The sequence below is a fragment of the Podarcis cretensis genome, assembly GCF_951804945.1.
Source record: "Podarcis cretensis genome assembly, chromosome: 1".
In the NCBI taxonomy this organism is placed as follows: Eukaryota; Metazoa; Chordata; class Lepidosauria; order Squamata; family Lacertidae; genus Podarcis; species Podarcis cretensis.
Genome location: NC_137170.1, coordinates 92,406,339 through 92,426,618, shown reverse-complemented (window position 1 = coordinate 92,426,618; position 20,280 = coordinate 92,406,339). Strand labels below are relative to the sequence as shown.

The window sequence follows — 20,280 nt, the reverse complement described above, 5'->3', positions numbered from 1 at the left end:
CAAGCCCATAGGGAGATGCATCTTGCGAAGCGGCTAAGAAAATGAAAAACTCCTTCGTCTAGTGAGTTTTTCGTCTTCCGAGGCGTTCGTCTTGCGGGGCACCACTGTAAATATATTTGAATGCCTGCCTTTCAAAAAGTATAGATATATTACATGAGAGGATGACATATAACAATGAAGAAATTTCTATTCATGCAACTCTAAATGAAGATTATTTACTGTATTTTTGCTTAACACTTTCAAAATTCACCTTAAAAACACAAGCAGGCCTGTTGTGTTTAAAAATCTATTAATTTACTATTAATCACAGAGTTATTACATACTTAATACAATCCAGATTTTCAAGATTCTGAAGACTGCCAACATGTGGCAAGGCACAGAAGTAATGCAACATGGCTCAAGGTTTCTCCTGAGGAGTAAAACTCAAGGCTAAAATGTGTGTGATGCTGATCTAAGCTGCCATGCATGCAGCCAAGGGTCAGACTATTATTAAACTACTCTGTAAACATGGCTCTATAGCTATTTATATTTTCCAGCTTTGTATATGCTTTAAGATAACATTAATTTTGTCAACTATAACCTGTAAATCAAATCAAACAGAAAACAGAGTTAAGGACAGACATGCACATGGACAGAGATAGGATTAAATTCTCTTTTAAAAACAACACAAATTACTCCTCTGTTTTCTCATTTCTGCATTTCAGGTTTGAATAAATTTTGTCTTAGATTTCCCTGAACAAGAAACACAGATATTTCTGTAATAAGTTGCTGTTACTTTCAGCTGCTTGCTATAAGGACCTGCTACATCTAAAAGAACTAATTATCTCCTGTTATTTAATATGATTAGCCAATATTCAGATTGCAACTTAGCATTTCAGTTGATCAAAAAATGTGATCTAAGCTCTTTCCATTAACATCCCTTGAACATAATCATGATTTTGATTTTCTAGCAGTTTCCTCCCTATCTCTGCACTTCTAGAGAACAAGCATAACTCAGTACCTGGAAAGTAATGGGGAAAGTGCTAGGAGTACAAGAAAGCAAAAAGGGGGGGGGGCAATAAACAAGAAAATAAACCTACATCTTAGGTTCTGCTGCATGATGCTCTCAGTTAAGACATTTGATTGGGCATGTTCAAGTTTAGTGCAGTCTGCTTAAATAACGAGACACTGACTAGAATGCCAGTTCCAAGTTCTATTCTTCCAAAGTCTTCAAATTCAGTGATTTGAAGCCTCAGACATAAACCATGTTTTTATTTGCATACTTTAAGCTACAGATGTTTTGTTGTCATGAGTTCTTGAAACAGTGCTTCTGCTACTATTATGCTTTATGCAGTTCATATTTCTATTTACCATGAACAAACAAAGCCTATTATTTCTGTAGATGTCAGGTTTTGCTGATCTTGTGATTTTTAAATTTTTGAACATTACATCTGTATACAGATTAGTCTCCCATTTTCCATTCATGTAACTAAAATGAATATACATAGGGATCGTGCCCGAACCTTGCAATGTACATTTCCCCCTATACTTCTATGATTTAGTGGTTAATATAATTTTGATGGAGGCACATATTTTTGCTTCAGTTAAGAACCACTTCACACACGTGACATTATTTCTGACTATATTGCAATCATTACAAAATTCAAACTTCCTGTGTTAACTGAAGATTCATTCATTCATTCAGTTTATTCATTCCATTTATACACCACCTTTCTGCCGAAGGCACTCAAGGTGGTTTACAATTTTAAAGATCAGTGTACAGCTCCATTTCATTTGCTTTAATGGCATTAAATGGGGACGGGTACCTCCCACACGTAGCTGGGATTCCAACTGCCATCAGCCCCAGCCAGCAATGGTCAATGGTCAATGGACAATGGTCAGGGATGATGTGAGTTGTAGTCAAGCAGTATCTGTGGAACACCACACTGGCTCCTGCTGTGTCAAGAGGATTAGACACATTCATGGAGGATAAAACTATCAGAAGTTACTAGCCATGATTGATATATTCTACCTACACTGTAAGAGGCAATATGTTTCTAAATATTGGTTGCAAGGGGCAACAGGAGGGGAGAGTGCTGTTGACAGCTTTCCACAGGCATCTGGTTGGACACCATAAGAAGTGGGTGCTGAGTTAGATGGGCCACTTGGCTGATCCAGCCAATTTTAGAATATTTTTCCAATTCTGCACACAAAGGTAATATCTTGAGACTGCTTTGCAAATGAAGTTTCCCATGCAATAGTCACTACCATATGGGAAACAGTTTCTTTGTAGTTTTAGTAAGGTAAAGGTAAAGGGACCCTTGACCATTAGGTCCAGTCGTGACCGACTCTGTGGTTGCGGGCTCATCTCGCTCTATAGGCCGAGGGAGCTGGCGTTTGTCCGCAGACAGGCTTCCGGGTCATGTGGCCAGCATGACTAAGCCGCTTCTGGCAAACCAGAGCAGCGCACGGAAATGCCGTTTACCTTCCCGCTGGAGCGGTACCTATTTATCTACTTGTACTTTGACGTGCTTTCAAACTGCTAGGTGGGCAGGAGCCGGGACCGAACAACGGGAGCTCACCTCGTCGCGGGGATTCGAACCGCCGACCTTCTGATCGGCAAGCCCTAGGCTCTGTGGTTTAACCCACAGTGCCACCCGCGTCCCCAGTAGTTTTAGTAGTTACCAATAAACATGCAGTAGAAGGTACGGCCGTGAGAGCACGTTTATATTACTTAAGCATATGATTCTCTCTACATAAGATTCCTGTTCTATGAAACTGTCAAAGAGTGATTTTTCTGTTTTAATCTACTCCTCAATTATTCCTGTCGAGCAATATAACATTGGGACACTGTGGGATGTTGTGGTTAATGTTAAACTTGTGGGAATCCATATTCAAATCCCTGAACAGTATGAAACTCTGTAGGTGGCCTTGGGCAAGTCATTACCTCTCAGTCTAACCTATTTCACAGAGTTATGAGATGGAAAATCACCACCTGAGATCCTGGAGGAAGGCTGGGAATCTGAAAACAATATGCATGGTACATGACATATGCAAATCCTCCTTTCGGGCTTTCAAAATATTTGTGCACTTTCGGTTCTCACCTGTTATGCCAGTTATCATGCATAAAATTATGACCATGTTCAAAAACTTGAGAATTTTTTTCATAGGTGGAGAAGAATTCAATTATACTGGTATTCTAGAATTTCAACTATAAAGACTTGAGTTCTCCCAATTTTTTTAATTACTGTTCATTTTCTTATTCCCATTAACATTAACAGAGATTATTGAAAGAACTCAACTGGGGAGAGAAAATTGAAGGTGTAGAGATCAAGCAAAAAAAGAGATTTAGCTGTTCCTAATCTAATCTGTTGTTATTATTACAAGGTTTCCCAATTATGTTAGTAAATATTTCCCAGGATGAATGGAGTTGTTTAAATTTGAATAATTAAATATCTGCATGTTACTAGATATTCTAAATCCCATGAATTATTGGGGGGGGGGGGGGGAGACACAAGCCAATAGGCAATTGCTAAGAACCAAACAAAAGATAGTAAGATCACTTTTGTTTCAGCAGGGATAAGTGACAGATTTAGTATGAACTGTGAACTCTATATGATCTTGGAAACATACATCACAGCTTGTGCTTGATGTGCTTTCTAATACAAAGAGAAATCCAAACAAAAAAAAAATCATTTAAACTAGGACTTCAATAAACTTGAAAAGTTTATTTCATATGGTAGAAGTGAGTCCAAATTTGTATCTCAGGATTGCTAAACATGTTACTTGTGAAGGTATACAATGTCAGAATCCCTGTCAGGGGGAGAAGTGGGGAATGACTAAATAAATAAAGACTAAATAAATAAATAGGTTGAAAAGAAAGAATAAATTTAAGAAAATACCTAGAAACCTTTTATTGTGAAAAAACACATTTGTATAGTGATTTTGTGACCTGTGCAAACATTCAGACTGAAATGTTCCATTGAGAAAACCGTCCAACATGTACACACACAATTCTCTGTACAATTCCTTTGTACAAAGAAAAGAAAAAAGTTATCTGTATATATCGCTCAACCTAAACAGAGACAAATGCCACCTAAATACCTTTTTAAAAATATATATATATATATATCCTTAAGATTCATACATACAGCAGGATGTCTTTCCACATACACATCCATGTTCCTTTTGGGATATTTTTAATAATATCATTATTCTGATGGATAAACTTGATGTTTCATGGTGTCTAGACTGTATGCAATCTGTATGCTGATGGACTGTGCATGTCTGTACAGGTGGAGAAAGTCTAATAAAAAGGTTAAACTGAAAGCTATCAGATACTGGTATTTGGTTAAAAAACAAAAACCAGCTATGATAGGCTGGTATACACATAGTACCTGAAAGTTGATCTAAACATTCATGGAGAAGAAATATGCATGTAATACTACTCTCCAGCAACAGCTCCATTTTGGAATAGTAGTGTCCCAAAGTTTTCATTTTAGGTCGCAACTCAGAAGTCAATGCTTGACTATGTTTCAAAAAGGGAGCCAAAACCGGAAATTTAATAGCTTTCTTGGCAATGGTTCCAAAGTGTCATTGGAGAGTCATTTGCTTCATTTCTACACTCATGCCAACAACCAGGAGCCCGAATAAATGTAGTTTTCAAGATGTCTGAATCCTTAACATGGACATCAGGTGCCCTGTAAAACATTATTTCCTGGGATCCAAAAGTACTTTGTATTTGTCCCTTCTTTCGTGGCACCTCTAGACTGCTGTAGTGGCAACAATCAGAGACTATTTTGCCAAACCCAATTACCAATCAAGCCAAACAATTCCCTCATCATTGCTTTAAAATCAGGGGAAAGAAGCACGTGTTTGAAAGCTCCCCCCCCCCAATTAAATTCGCCTACAAGCAACAAACTACCATACCAAGGGCAGGAATTCGCACTTAGACATCTCCCCGTCACATAGGGGGGGGGGGTTGTTTGCTTTGTTTCATTTTAATCTGGGGTAGAATCCAACTATCGGATTTCCACACATATCCTTAAGTCCTGGGATACTTTTTCTGATGCAAAAATTAGTTATTGTGCCCTAGATACTTGATCAAACACTATCACTTGAAAGCAGCAACAGTGATATAACTGGATATATCAGGTGAATTAGATATTTAGATGAAGTCACAGGCCTCTATACACATGTGTTAATTGATTCAATTGTTGTGATCAGAATAAAGCTCTTAATCCACTGGTGTCCAAATTTTTTTCAAAGAGGGCCAGATTTGATGAAGTGAATGGCCATGAGGGCCAGCCAAAGGGCCAACCAAAGTTGAGCTTTTTTTTAAGATTGAAGTTAGAAGTTGTGGGGTTTTTTAAAGGATTTTACCCCCCAAAATAAACTTCCACAGGGGCTGGATTAGACCACCAGCGGGCCAGATTAGACCCCGAAACGGGCTTTGGACATGCCTGTCTTAATCTCAGTCTAACTTAAAATTTCTCTAGTTCAGATGAAAGTGTTTGGATTACAGGCACTGTATTCTAATCTATCCCCTCTCTTTGCTTTCTTCTTCATCACAATCTATTAAACTACAAGGAAGAAAACCTAAGCAGAAACAAATGCGTTGGAAACATTTGCCTTCTTGAAAATATACAGGCCATACAGAAAGACCTGTACATTTTCATCTGTATACCTGTGTTTTATTTTGAGTACTTGATTCTATGACAGAAACAGTATAAGCATATCCAATCACTCATTTTAAAAATGACCTCACAAAACCCTTGGTTATAAAGATGAACTTTGCAGTTTATATACCACATACTAAAAAGCAATATATATTTTGAACTTGTTGTAATGGAAATTTCTTTTTGCAAGTTTCTCTTACACTTCCCACCATATTTTAATCAAGCTATAGAAAATTCACCATACAAGCTGCTTTTGCCATACAAGCTGCTTTTGCCTCTTCATGGCCATGGTCTACCTACTCTATTATGTAACACATTTCATATTTTTACTCTCTCCCCCTTCACAATAAAGTCAAAAACCATTATCTGTCATTGTAGTAATAATCACACTACAAAGGCACCTTGCAGCCATTTCCTTTTACAGAAGCAAATAAATTCAAACCCAAGAGAAAAGAGTCCTCTGAACAATGTGCCAAATTGTAATTATAATTCTTTCTGTAGTGAAGCATGGAAAAACATTACTTCTGGTTTTTTGAAAACTTACTTTAAGTTGAGAAACAGTGGGGAAAGCCTCTAATTTATCCCTTAATATCCTGCCAGCATTGATTGGATCTGATGTACATAAAATATCATCTGCATAAAGTCCAAATAGGTATTCCTATCTGTTAATGGTTACCCCCTTTCCAGCTAAAGTTTGGTACAGCCTTATTGCTATAGGTTCTAAAATTAAAGCAAATAAGAGAAGTGATAGTGGGCAACCTTGTTTTGCCCACAGCCAAGAAGACATTTTGGTGAATCTATATTATTTATTCCAATAGTGGCAGATGCTATATCGTAAATTTTCCCTAATGATTTAGTAAATTTAGGGCCAAATCCATTTTAAAAATTTACTTTGATTCCACACAATCAAATGCTTTAAATATATCTAATGATTGGCATGCTAGTGAAGTGGTCTGTTTACTATAATAAGTTATGTTTAATAGCTTCTTAATTGGGTCTGTAATCTCACATCCTGGAACAAAACCAGCCTGATCCAGGTGAATATATTTTCCTTTTTTTATTCTGTTGACCACGATTGCTGTAAGAATTTTATAATCCAAATAAAATAAGGAAATTGGACAGTAAGATTCTACGTTTGAGGGGTTCCTTGTATTATCTGGGGATTGCTACTATTCTCAATTGTTTCCAGATTGGTGGTAATGGGCCCCCAGGTTAGAATATCTTTATATAGTTTAGTCATATGTGGGGCCATCAGATCCTCAAATGCTTTATAGAATGCCTCTACTAGTTTTACTGATGCAAAAAGACTTATAGCAACTAGGTGAGTGAGCCAGTATTAATCTAAGAAAAATCAAGTGCATACTAGGATAAGCAATTGGTTGCTTTATGTTGGAACAGTTTTATTTGAACAGCAGACTTCCAATGAACTGATACTGATATTGCATTCATGAAAGAGGATCCAAAAATCTGTTGCTTAACACATTTTGAGGCATATGCACGATTTCCTCTAGTCCCAAAATGTATTTTTTTATATAATTGTTCTGTCTGCGCTGACTTTTTCATAAACTGCCATGTTAACTATAAATCAAAGACACTTCTTTTTAAATTAACAAGCTACAGGGAGAGTTTTAAGCTGTGAATTAATGCCTTGCTGGCCAATACATTACTTTTATGTGGTTTTAACCACCTAACCCATAGTCAGAATAGACCCACAGAAATAAATGTCCTTAAAGTAGCCTTCCTCAGCCATCCAAATGTGCTTGACTGCAACTCCCATCAGCCCTCGCCAGCATGACAAATGATCAGGGGTGGCAGAAGCACATTATTTTGGGTATGGCTGATGTATGGTCTCAACCTGTTGGTCTCAACTTTATACTTATAAGTCTCTAGGTGTGGAATAATTTGTATTTCAGTATTTCTTGGTCAGAATGGGCGTGGAAGGAGGAAAAAAGATGAACCCTGGGTGCAGCGGGTTGGAGCTAAATCTTGTACTTACTGTTCAAAGTGTGACACTTAGTGTAACAACTTCACAGTGAGTACCAGCACCATTTTTTTCTAGGAAAAAAAGCACTAAGCATAACAAATAGCCATATATTTGGCATTTTTTTCTGGATAGGGTAGCATTTCTGAAAGTGATTAGCTTATGAAATCCCAATAATATTTTTAAACTGATCTGAATTCAATAAAATGCACCAAGTTAAGATTTCTACACAAATCTATAAATACTTTTAAGACACACAAAAATACCAAAGCCAGAATTTAAGGCAAAATGGGTTGAATGCAAAAGATGGCTTGCATCACTGGAATTCTTACAGCTCCCTTTCTGCTGCTGGTCTCATGTCATTCCAGAGATTTTTAGGGTGCAGTGGAGCGGAAGGGGCAGGAAAGCCCTGTTGCACTAGCCCAACTATACCTGCACTTCTCTATAATCTGCTACAGAGGGCTTGGAGAAAACCTAGAGCAAATTTAGTGGGCATGCAGGAACAATAAGTTCTGTTGCACAGCCAGAAGTCTTTGCACTAACTTACTTTGTCAGATATCACCTATCAGGACTTGAAATATCAGTATTATATATTACCACTGTGCTTTGGATGGGAACCTTTGGGTTAATGGGTGGTTCCAAAATGAATAAATAAATTATACCTGCTGCAGTTTTACTTGAATATTTATTTTGCATAATATTTTAGTGGAATCAGCACTAGCAATGAATAAATGCATTGTGATGATTTCTATTTAGAATGCCATTCTTTCAAAGTGAAATCAGTGTGACTCATTTAAGAGAAGTGTACTTAGATGCTGATGCACACATATGGGTTAATAGTAGAAGTAAGAGCAAATTTCTAAAACAATTTTCAACTATCAAATACAGACGTGGAAATTTTATACTGTTTATATCAGCACTGCTCTTCCTAACAAGTACATATCCTGAATGTGCCAAAAGACACCTTTAGCATTCTATTCTTCTCTATCCAAAATTTATTATCCCCAGAAATCTTGCAGTACGAGAAATGACAGATAGGGAGATATCCAATTGGTGTCCCTTTGCTTATAGAAGGCATCTAGGAACAGGAAAGGAGGCAATGTCTGGCAATTCCTTCTCTTCCTGCAGTTCCCTGCCCCAACCTCCATCTGCTGAGCAGTTATCCAGAGCAGATGGGGGAGGGAAACTGCTGAAGACTGTCACCCTCCCCATGCAACTTGTAGATGCTTTCTGCCAGCAGAGGGACACCAACTGGATATCTCCCATGTAAGTGAAGAATCACTAAAACTGTACATACTTCAAAACAGTACATGTAAACAATGGAACAAATCCGAAATGGACCAGTCTAGAAATAATAAAACACACTGTAAAATTTGGAAGAGAAGGTATTCCACAAGAATATTTAATTTTAACTGATTAGCTTGAAATCAGAAGACTTTAAGCTATAAAAAGAGCCAAGCAATTAAAAATTACTAGCACAACCACTGTGCTTTCCCTCCACATGATAAATATTTATAAGTCTGACAGTGTTCCAGAGATGTGCATCCTCTTAAAAATCCATTGATTATTCACTGAAGAATGAATTGAAACAACACTTCACTTGTGACTTGAGAGTACAACTGAACTTCTCGCTAGCAAGAAAGTTCACAGAAAATATTCCTAGAAATCACAACGTAACTGTAGACCTTGCTTCTTAAGCAAAGTATTAAAAAAATCAGCTACCAAATCCTACCTACTTATCACAGGGGAAAGTAGTAATTTTAACAAGTCACTGGTGTGCTAACACAATAAAGGTAAGTTACATCACAACATGTTTTCTATTGCTTTAGTGAGAGAGACAAGGCAGGTCAAATGGGGGGGAAAGGAAAAAAATAATGGACAAGAAGATGCTGTAGAGAACTTGGAAAGCTAAATGTAAAGAAGCAAAAAAAGGCTTTCAAGAACGAGGAGATTGTGCCAAGAACTCCCAAGACTAGCAATCAACCCAAATGGTGAATAAAGCCACCTTTTCTATTTAATCTGGTGAGGGGAGGGGGAGATACAAAGATGTCGTGAACTCCTCTTCCCAGTACCTCATACACTGATAAAGCATCAGTGAGAATTCTTTTTCCAGATTCCTCTGTACAGCTACAGATCATTCTTCATCTAAGTCATAATTACAATTCCTTCTACTGCGAAAATTGTTAAACCTGAAGTTCAGGGGAGTTGTCTTCAGTAATTATTTAAACCTATACTTTCTCTATAGAAAAAAAAGAATAATTTAAAATTTTAAGATAAGTACCAATACAGTCATACCTCATGTTACGTTTGTGTCAGGTTGAGCGTTTTCAGGCTGCGTCCCGCAGCGACCCAGAAGTACCAGAAAGGGTTACTTCCGGGGTTTCGCCGCTCACGTATGAGCACAAAATGATGCCACGTGCATGCACAGAAGTGGAAAACCGCGCACACACAGATTGCGTTCTGCTCATGTTGCGAATGAGCCTCCAGATCGGATCCCGTTCGCAACCAGAGGTACCACTGTACCAGTAAACTGCTATGGGTAGTCAAGTTTTCTGAAGCCTCCATTATCAGAAAAAGGGAAAACAATGAATGTTTTTTACCTTAAGGTACTGAGGATGACTCCCTCCACCCTGCTCAGCTGATACAACATTGCTGCTGGCTTCCCTCACCCCAGTGGGAAAGATGAGGATGGTGTAAGAAAATCTATCAGGAAGTCTCCTCTTCTTCCTTGTTTGCAGGTACTGTACAGCATAACTGACCAGTATTTGACTGAATTACTGACTACTGTATTCATTTTGCAAGTCAAATGGCCAACACTATATTGTACTCTTTAAAATCTGCGAAGAGCTAACAAGGTATCCCTGGCATATGCAAACTATTTACTCTGATGCACTTTCACTGAAATCAATAAGACTACATTATCATAAGTGGCCTATGAATCACTGTTTCATACGTACTGTAGCTATAGCAATGCCATCAAATAGTGTTAGGGGACAGGCAGCAGCTGTGCTTACTTGTGCTGCCTAGTTCCACACCTTTCTGTGACCCTGTCCCTCCTCATGACACCACAGTACACTCTTCAGTTTCCCGCTGCACACTTGCAGCATGACTATTTCTGTACATAACAATTTCACAGCAGCTTGAGTAAAGGCAGGGTGAAACTAACTGATGACTTTCCATCACTTTGTAAGCAGTGATGGCACCAGAATGCACATGGTACAAAAAGAAAGAACAGTTGTTTGTCTCAAAAGAAAGATTTGCTTGTTCAACCATGTTGTAGCTTGGGCGGGGGAGCCTGGACAGTAGGTACTACAGAAAATCCAAAGGCTCATGATCAGTAAATGAGAAAATCAGAAAAGGACTGGTGTGAAAAGCAGGGTGGCATAAATCAATTCCTGGTAACCTCAACAACAGATTGTGTGTTTTCATATATGTTTAAAGCCAATGGTTTCAAACTACTACTCTTAATGGATTATTTCTGGAGAATCCAAGCCATCTTTTAACTTTGGAAGTGTGAAACTCTTCTTAGCCAAGCAGCCAGCCTAGACAAAAGCAACATTACAGCATATGAATATTTGTTAGTGCAAGATACACATTAAGCCAATTTAATAATACAAGAATGTGTTGGATTCAGAGAAAAATCAATGTCAGACTGATTTCCCCCCTCCCCTATCAGTTCCCTGTAAACTATAAAGGCTCTCCCAGAGGTCAGCAGAACCTGCTGAAAATGATGGGGTGTGGCATGGGGACTGAGGGGGAAGGGAGAAGCCCTGAAAATCAGGCTAAGGCAGCTTCCAGAAGTAGAAGCTGGATCCAACCCAATAATGCCAAGTACAAAAAGTGTTAAGCAATACCTTTTGCTGGATCAATTTATGAGTATCTCAGTTACAAAGAATTTTAACCAGCCAGAATAGAAGGATGGCCAGTTATCAACCATTGGCATACCTAGCTTTTAGTATCAAAAATACTGTATATCACCCAATCCCTTATCAAAATGTAAGCACTCAGGATGAGAAATCCAAGTAGCTAAGATCACCAAAGTAAGTAGTAAGCAGCAGATCACCAAAAACAGGGCCTCACAGTTGTACTGCAACTTGAGGAACCAGACTAATGGCGTTAGTCACATATGACTAAAATATATCTTATTTCCAAGGCCAATACAGCAACTGCCATGAGTGCTGGAAGGAAGACTGCTCCCTGCTGCAAGGCCCATTTTTACCTGGCCTAGGAGGCAGGGCCCAGACTCACAGTGAACAGCCAAAAGAGACTCCTGGGAAGCCACTGAGACATTGCAAGAACAGCTCTTGGGTTGGGGCAGCTGGCCAAAATGTTTTACAATGTTTTAGATGGTTCTAATTTTGGTTCCTCTTTTTTTGTTTTTGTTGGGCTGGGGATCTTTAAATGTTTAGTTGGGGTTATTGTGGTTATTTTAATTTAGGTATAACTGTAAACTGTTTATTATTGCTGTTATTATTGTTATTATTGATTTCCATTGATTTATTGGTTTGTTGTCTGCATAGAATATTCTGTTTTTTAATTTTTGATGTTTGGTTGTGTTTTTATATATGCTGTAAGCAGTCCAGAGTGGGCAGGATATAATAATAATAATAATAATAATAATAATAATAATAATAATATTGCAAAGTTTTCTGAGATATAATGAATTGCTCCTCCCCCTTAAAACACAATAGTCACAATCTATTAGCTACATCAGAATTGTTATATTTCAGCTATAAACAAGGTCCCGTGTATTCAGAACTGCTCCCTGCAAATGCACTTTAACTTATAGCTCATGCTGTTTCATGTATTGTTTACAACCTACTATCATAGTCAATGACTCTAAATTACTAGGATCTGTTAAAAATGCTATAATATTGAATAAAAATGCACATCTGTGTAAGTCACCATTTTCATGGAATGGCTTTAACTGCTTTAGGTGTGGACCATTCCACATACTAGTTCGCCAGCATGTGTATACAACATGGAGTTGCAGCCCATTCTGGATTCATGATGACTATATGCATAAGACACACATTTGCTGCAGTAACATGTTATATGCCTATTTGTGCACCAAAATACATAATATTTGAATCCGTCTTAATATTTTGCAGCTTCATGTATGTGTATGTGTAGAAATCAATGAAATTTCACACAGACACAAAAGTATGTATTTACAGTGCTAGCTTACACCCAATCCTACCAAATCCTAGATGTTAATGCTATAACATCCCCATCCAACTATTGTGGGTAAGTGCCACAAGTCAGGCTCCAACAATGAGATAATGCTATCCTAGATGAACATACTGAAGCACATATGCAACCTGATTTGCCTTTGACATTCTGCCTCTTACTGTTTCTTTGAGCCAGATGAACAGGCAGACAAGCACTTAGTCATGACATGCCAGTATCAGGCAAGCAGGCCATGCTACACTGGTTTACTAGCTTTTGTTGCAAGTTGGCCACTTATGGCGTAGCCTGATCTCCTATAAGGAGAAGCCAGAGAGATTCCCCATGTCAGTACTTATGGGGAATCTCTGTAGCCTGTTTATGTAGGAGTGCCTACAGCAGAGACCCAACTGGAGATGCTGTAATGAAATCCACATACACCCTGTACGAGTTTTGCAATACAGAGGCTAAAACCAAAAAGACATCCTTAGCCAATATGCAACCTTAAGTGACATTTTCATGTTTAGAAAGTGATGTCAGTCAAATAAAATCCAGACATTGTTCATGGTGTACTTGAGATATCTATACCGAGTGATAGTTCTACCCTTCTAATGTCAAAGCTTGAAGAACTACAAAAACTGGGAATCAGAAAGGTAAACATAAGCTAGAGCAACAAAACTATGCACAATATTTTTGTAGCACTACAATTGTTTTTAAATACAAATTTATCCAAGCCCAATATATCAGAAAAGTAGATAGGGAAAGAAATGTGCATGCACAAAAACATCACTCATTCTGCTTTTCAGGAATACAGATGTTTCTACAATACCACTAAGGTAAATTAACCCCCTCCCCCCAAAAAAAGATCTACGTGAAGCCAGAAAGACACATAAATGTTGCCAGAAATAACCATGTATACACAGCTTCTTCAAATGAGATTTTGGCTTTTAGCCACTGGCATTCCCCAGGCACACTGTTGTCTTTACTCATCCTTCCACTATATTGTAGTTGCACGAAAACCACAAAGTGAAATCAGTGGGATTAGTTTTTCAGTCATCTATAGATTCACAATTCTATGACTAGAGCAGCACTTGCAGTCCTCTCCCCTCTCCACCCCAAAAAGACGAAAAGCAGGAAGGAGGTGTTTGCACCATGTTCCCCTCCTTCCAACAGAAGGAATGGAGTTCCCCAAGAACAGCAGCAGAACAATCTCCTGCTACACATTCTTCTGGATCACGTCCAGAATAGACTGTACAGGACAAGGCAATGGAATTAGGGAGATCCTGGACCACCACAACCAGCATCCAAACTCCCCGGGTACTAAGAACATTTTGCATCATGGAGTATGGTGTATGAGACTCAAGAGTAAAACGCCCCCCACCCGCATGCTGCAGCGCAAGTCACCTGGGTGGTGCTGTGAGCGGTGTGAGAGTCAAAGTGCCGACCTGCCCAACTCACAAGTAAAATTACTGCTGTTAGATACTACCCCTGCTTGCACCATATCGTAAGTCACCCGGATAGCACTGCGAACAGCACAGAACTCAAAATGCAGCCTTGTGCGACTCACAAGTAAAATTGTTACTGCTGAGGGAAACTTCCTCAGTGTACGCTGCAGCATGAGCCAAAGTGCATGGCATCTCACAGCAGCCACACTGAACTGGCCAGGCCACCCGGATAGGTGCTTCTCTCCCTCCCTCCCCCTGCCCTATTGCAGGGCCTGGCTGGGCTCTGATGGTAGAGCCAGGCAGATTGCTCTGAGCCACCAGCCAGTCATCACTGCTTCTCGTTTTCTGTGGGGTGCTCTCGGAGCGCCTGACTTCCATTGCCTCCACCCACTTCCTCACCCAGCTCAGTTCCCTATGGCTGGCTGCAGTGGGTTTCCTCTCCCCACTCTGGTTGCCTTGGTGGCATTGTCTGCTCCTCCTCCTCCGGCCCTGGGACTTTTGCAGGGACCTAGCCTGGCTGCAGCCATGCCATAATGGCCCATGGGGCACACACCTCTGTGGGGTAAGGTTCTTAAAGCTGGCAACTATTAAAAGTGCCAAGAAGACATGACAAAACATGGAAGGAGCATGAGGAAGGGCAATGAAGAGTATCAGCATGTGGGGACAATGTGGTTTGGAGAAACATGAAGGGATCATAGAATTGTAGAATTGGGAGGGACACTAAGTATCATCAAGTCCAACCCCCTGAAATGCAGGAATACGCAGCTGTCCCATACCTGAAACCTTGGCACCGCCAGCACCAATATCAGCACCAAGATTAAACCAACTGAGCTATCACCTGTCGTGTTAAGCCTTGTCATGTGTGAGAAAGAAAGAGTTGGGGGGGGGTACATGTGGAATAACTCACTGGAAAGGATATGTTGGCATTCCAGGAGTCAGCTTGGAGATGAGAAAGGGAACGTGAGTAGGCATGATGGATGTTAGGAGTGATGCTGCACTGGGAAGCAGTTAAGAGTTTATCTAAAGGCTTTCTGGCAGAAGCAAAAGTTAGTAGTGGATGTAGGGGTTAGGTGCCATGTAAGAGCTATGTGTGTACCTATTGGGGGTGGGGAGAGACAGTTTTGCCAGTAACACCCCATTATTAGGATGGTTGGTGAGTCCAGGAAGTTGGAACAATATCAGATAACATCTGCTGAGAAGGAAAGGTATTTGGGGATTAAACTTCATTCCTTGAGCTTGTGCTTTCCAGAACTTTTTGTTTGTGTTTTAAACCCAACATGTTTTGGTTAAGTTTTAGTTGCCTGGTTTAATGTACGTGGGGCATAATATATGATATGCTTTTAATTTGAAATATACTATCTGGTTAGTTTATGACGGTTAAAGTGCAATTTACCTCAGACTATCACAGTAGTGCTTAAAATCTAAATAAAATTTGGAGTGGGGTCATTGAGGGACACTGAAGTCTTAGGTTGTGCAAACTGGTCACTCAAGGTGGATGTCTATGCTATCAGTTGTGTAGGCCTGCAATAAGTGTTAGTTGTTGTTTGCCAGAAAAATTATATAATATGAAGGAAAAGGGGTTTAGGGACAATCAAGAGCTTGTTTGCAGAGTGGAAGGAATGGAGTACCTTTTTCTGCCTTCCCACTTACAACCACTCTCTGAAGACTAGAGAAGGGACCCACATAAGAATATTAGGGGAGCTTTCTGCGGTCTTCAGATGAGGACTAGATCATATGAAAAATTAACATAAGATTTTGGCTGGAGTTCATTCATTTGCAGCTTTGTAATCTTGTTATACAACAACAACAATAATAAAATCACCTAGACATTCTGTTAGTGCACCCGCAACCTAGTTTTCAGGTGTCATGTGGCGCCAAACTTGTCTACCTGAGTTTCTAACACTGACCACAACAACCATTTGAGTATGCAATGGAGGCATCTTGTACATGGAAACTTGCTTGCACATATGAATTACCCCTTAATGGATCGAAGTAGCACGTGACTGAACTTAAACACATGCAACCAACATATCTGCTTTCAATGTCTTTATGTTCTTTTTAAATGGCCTGTACTACTGTGCATTTCCAAAAATTAATTTAGCCCATACTAAACATTTATTGATTGGCATGCAAGACCCAGGATAGGTCCTAAATGAAGTAGTCAGGACAGAATTTCAATCAAAAAGTGAGACATTCTAAATATGCATACCATCATAAGGGATGGTATAACATACCAGATTCTGGATTTAGGGTGCAGTCCTTTGCACACTTACTTCAGTGGGACTTACTTCTGAATAGGCCTACCATCTGTTATTCCATTAAAATGTATTAAGGGGGGAAAAACTAAAGTAAATTAAGCATAAGGATGCCAAAAGTACATTGGACAGAAGAATTATAGTAAGTGCTATGTTATCTTTATGCAGCGTGCTAGCTAGTAAAGCTATGCTGCTCCAGAAATGTTCATTTGACAAAGTCATATCATTGTAATACACTGGTGATTTACTGGCTTACAAAACATCTGACAGTATCAGAAAATATTGACTCCAACATTACAAAGCATTACTTAACCATTGACAAAACAAAGGTGAAGAAAATAAATCTACTACAGTATTCTAGACTGGGTAATTCATGAGATGAGGAAATGCCTAAAGAATTATTTTGAATCTGGAATGATGCTGAAGCCTAAGATTTCAGAAGCATAAAAAGCAAGAGAAATGTTAAGTATACTAATTTTGCAAATTTTATTAATTTATTAAAGGTAAAGGTAAAGGTACCCCTGCCCGTACGGGCCAGTCTTGACAGACTCTGGGGTTGTGCGCCCATCTCACTTAAGAGGCCAGGGGCCAGCGCTGTCCGGAGACACTTCCGGGTCACGTGGCCAGCGTGACATCGCTGCTCTGGCCAGAGCCAGAGCCGCACACGGAAACGCCGCTTACCTTCCCGCTGGTAAGCGGTCCCTATTTATCTACTTGCACCCGGAGGTGCTTTCGAACTGCTAGGTTGGCAGGCGCTGGGACCGAGCAGCGGGAGCGCACCCCGCCGCAGGGATTCGAACCGCCGACCTTTCGATCGGCAAGCCCTAGGCGCTGAGGCTTTAACCCACAGCGCCACCTGCGTCCCTAGCGCCACCTGCGTGTACAATTTATTACATGCATATAACTCTATTGTTTTTATTTCTACATGAATAGTGCTACTTTATTCGATAACGTCAAACTATATTTCATTTAAAAACTAGCCAGTAGAAAAACCTTCATGAACATTCTTTCCTCTGCAGGTGACATACAAGAGCATATTCAGAAGATATAGAAAAGGTAACAATTGCTTGTTATAACATAAACCCCTTCAATAAGATAATTGTATACACTAATTTAGAAACAAAGTAACTTGCAATTGAGCTCTCCCCCACCTTATTGATATGAAACCCTGGTCCAATTCATCAGTGTGAATCTATGCTATGAACTTTTAAAAGTAATTTCAGAAAGCAAAATCAAGTTGCAAAATCAATTAGGGCCATAAATAGAAAACACTACCACTATCCTTATTGTTCTTCTGAATGGCATTTTAAACCTTGGCATCTGATTTGGCATGACAGCTTTTTCAAAGGGAAGATGCCAAATGAGAGTTTTACATGAGATATGTCAGGTGTCATATCCCCCAAAGAAGTGTAACCCTAGGGTTCTTAAGATCATCTGGAACTACATCAAAATGAAAAGAAAGCTGCAAAAGCCTTTAATTATAATTTCTTAATTTTCAAAGTTACTATCTTGCATATTTAGTATATGCATACAGTTATAGGAATGGCTGATTTGAGATTGACACACAGTAATGCACCCTTAACTGTGCTGCTAGAAGCAGGATAGATACAAGATCATTCATACTACAGTGGAACCTCGGTTTCTGTACATATACAGATGAGCACCGCAACCCCAGAGTCGTCCGCGACTGGACTTAATGGTCAGGGGTCCCTTTACCTTTTATACAGGCAACTACCCATTGAAAATACAATGCAACACATTCTAGCTTGACTTTTGATCTTACAGAATGTCTTTTGGAAATATACCTCAAAGTAACTGATGCCTGGCCTTTTCAGTTTTTTAAAATACACAAATGTAACGTAACACTTCATACATCATAATTCTGCAAAAAAATTAATGGAATACAACAGAGCAACATTTTGATCTCAGAACCTATTTGAATGCCTTGGTGATAGAAAAGCATTTCTTCAAATACCGATGCAATCAAGAACCCAGACAGGACCCTTACACACCTTCACGCAACCTAATTTTGTCATGGCTCCACTCCCCCTAAGAATAACGTAATCCTGCTGCTTCTTCAGCTAACATAATAGAACGCTAACACAACCCAGTCAACCATGCACAACCTTTGGGTTTAGGAAACCATTTATACAAATGTTACCAGTCTGCATCTACTGTAAATACATCAGCTTGACTAACAAAGGTAGGGGGGAAAGACCCTCTTTACTTCAGGACCTTCCCAATCTTCAATGAACCAATACTGAACTGAAAAATAGCTTGACCTAAAATAACATTAACATTACCATCTCTTTAACTCCCTTTCTAGCGCAAACAGCACACTCAAAGAAGGCATATTGCATTTTTAAGGAGCACCATATACACTATATAATTCAACAAATCCACAACTGTAAATAAATGTTACACTCCCCAGATCAATACTTTGGATAATTATGATTTGGCAACTCTTAACAGTCATTCACCCACCCACCTCCTTTCCTGTTGCCACACATTCCTCTGCATCTATTGGGTCGTCCAACATTTAGCACTCAGACCCACAGCGATCTAGGGGGTGGACTGGTAATTTTTAACTCTACATCCTTAACCTAAAGGATATCACATAGCCAACATTTGAAATGAGAGCATGTAACAATTTTATTATTTTTTAAAAAAATGTTGGAAGAGAGGGAGTCCCCCCATTCTAACTTGAAAACTTAAAACCGAAACCCCCAGTAATATCCTCTTACCTTCATATAACAGCCACGTCCTTCCAGAGGATGAAAATGGAGCAAGGGAGCAACCCAGAAAAGGGAAGCCAAAAGGTAAAGTGGAGGTGGGAAGGGGGTCTTGCCCCCCAACACACACACCTCACACACAAAAGGCTCAATTTAACCCGCAGAAAAGGCTCAGTTCAGTCGAGTTCTTGCACCCCGCGAGCAGCAGCAGCAGCAGCAGCAGCAAGCGAATAGGATGGGGGTCTCCAGCAACCGTTGCAGTGAGCGCCCCCCTCTCAACTCAAAGCCCCCCCACATTCCTGCCGCAGACAGAAAGGCAAGGGTGGGTGGGTGGGTGGGTGAGCAGGTGGAGGGAGGGGGGAAGGCAATGCAGCCTCCCCCCCTCCCCACCCACTGGGCACCCCCTCCAATAGAGGGAGGGGGAGAGGGGGGAAGGGGTCTCAAGCAGTCACCCCCTCTGCCTGAGGGGAAGGCACCCCCGGACCTTTTCCTCCCTCCCGCCCCGCAAGGAGGCTTCCCCCTCTCTTCCTTCTCCTGCAGCCGTGGGGCCGAGGCTGGGGGGGGGGAGAGGCGGTAGCTAAACACCGGGGCTCTGCCTGCCTGCACTGAGCGGGGGGCCGAGAACGAGCAGCAGCTGCCGCCGCCGCCGCCGCCACCTCCTCCGTCTTCCTCCCCCTCCTCCACCCCAGAGCCTGCCTCCCTCCTTCCTCTCCTCCAGCCTGCCTTCAGACAGGCAGCAGCATAGCAACCAACATGGCAGCTGCGCAGTCACCCAGCGGAAAGTGGGAAGGGGGCAAGCTCTCGCGAGAAGCGCCCGAACTCTGCCCGCTCTCGCGCCCCCGCCCCTTCGCCTCTCCTCTGTCGCTGCCTAGCGTCTGGCTCGAATCACGCGACGGGGTTGGCTGCGCCGGCTGAAGCCCCGCCCGTCTCCCTTTCCGAGGCAGGCGGTTGGCTGGCCGGGACGTCCGTCGCTGCAAGGGCAGAGACTGCGCCCGTCACGGCCGTAAGCCTCTCCGAAGTTGAGGCTTCATTCAGAGCAACCAA

The 20,280-nt window shown here is 40.6% G+C and overlaps 1 protein-coding gene across 3 annotated transcripts in view; it reads right to left on the bottom strand.

Moving 5' to 3' along the window:
* PTPN4 (protein tyrosine phosphatase non-receptor type 4) overlaps positions 1-20,006 on the bottom strand; it is an 86,077-nt gene extending 66,071 nt beyond the window's left edge. The window contains exon 1 of one of the 3 annotated variants that reach the window (XM_079968751.1): positions 19,249-20,006. The gene's annotated coding sequence lies outside the window, so the exon portion shown is untranslated. The remainder of the gene's footprint in view (positions 1-19,248) is intronic. The other 2 variants (XM_079968752.1, XM_079968750.1) reach the window with 2 other exon arrangements.
* Between the last annotated feature and the right edge of the window lie 274 nt (positions 20,007-20,280).